Source organism: Echinops telfairi, unplaced genomic scaffold (genome assembly GCF_000313985.2).
Source record: "Echinops telfairi isolate 266 unplaced genomic scaffold, ASM31398v2 ScPeMD7_5592;HRSCAF=6446, whole genome shotgun sequence".
Classification (NCBI taxonomy): domain Eukaryota; kingdom Metazoa; phylum Chordata; class Mammalia; order Afrosoricida; family Tenrecidae; genus Echinops; species Echinops telfairi.
Window position 1 is genome coordinate 17,707,383 of NW_022109491.1, and position 1,281 is coordinate 17,708,663.

Below are 1,281 nucleotides of genomic sequence, written 5' to 3' on the forward strand. Positions count from 1 at the left end.
CGCCACTGGAAACCCACTGGAGCACAATTCTACTCTGGCCTCCGTGAGATACCGTGAGCCAAGATCAACTCCAAAGAGACTGCTTTTCAGGCTGTGCATGTTTGTCTGCCCACATGGGAGAGTGCGTGTCCTGGGGAATGAAAGGTGGAGACCGCTGTTTGGGATTATAAACTGGTTGGCAGCCCCTGGGTGACCTGCCACAGACAGCTCCAGGGAGGGCATCCCTGAAGGTGAACTCGGGCCACCTCTCTCTCTCTCTCTACTTGGCCCAGAATGAGTGGTGGCAGTCGTTGGAGTGGAGGAGAGTTCAAAGAGAGGAAGAGGGCTGGTTGTGCTAGAAGAAACCCCTGGCTTAGGGAACAAAAGAGGACCTTGAGCCAGCTCTTGGGGGAGCTTTTTTATTAGAGAAGCAGAACAGAAGAAAACGCAGGTGATCCCTTACCACAGGAGAGGGAGGGGTTGACAGGCTCAAGGAAGAGAAGAATGCAGAAGAGAGCTTGGGCGTTAAAGCCTTCAAGAACCACCAGGTGAGGTTGCAGGTGGCCAGCTGCAGACAAGCCCTAGGAAGACTTCCAGAGTGAGGGGAGATGTCTGGGCCCCTTGGAGCAGGGGACAGAGCAGAGAGTGTGCTTCCAGGGTGGGGAAGGTGCTGCCGGTAGCTGTGTCAGGAAACAGGGATGGAGCTCAGGGAGAACAGTCCACAGGCTTCTCTGGGCCAGAGCAGAGAGGGGGAATCCAAGAGGCTGGCTGGGTGGGTGCTGGTTAGGACCCAGGCACACACACACCCCATTGTCCTTATAAAGCTCAATGGTTTGTTTAATTTTCCCATCAGTGGCCAGCTGACTTCTCTTTGGAAGGAGGACATGCTCGAGGGGACCTGACCCTCAAGAGGCTGTCAAACATCTGCTCTGGTTCCTCCGGTGTTGGCAGAGGGTGGCATGTCTCCTCCAGCCCACGGAGAGCTGTCTCCGTCATTTTGCCGGGACTGCCCAGTCTGTCCAGTGAAAGTGCTGCCAGGCCAGAGGGCTGGGCAGGGTCCATCTGCTCCTCCAGCATCCCAGCAGTCAGGCCCCCTGCCCTCCTCCTCCCCAGCACTCTCAGGTCCACCATGTCCCTTGTCAGGTCAGGCCTAGCACACCAAAGGTTGAGTGAAGGTGGAAATCCAATCCCTGCCTCACCCAGAGGCAGGGTGACTTGGGCTAATTCACCAAAGGCACCACATGGGCCTGCAGCTGCCCTGGCTCCTCCCCTGAGCCCCAAGTCTGAGAGTCAGGAAGAGAT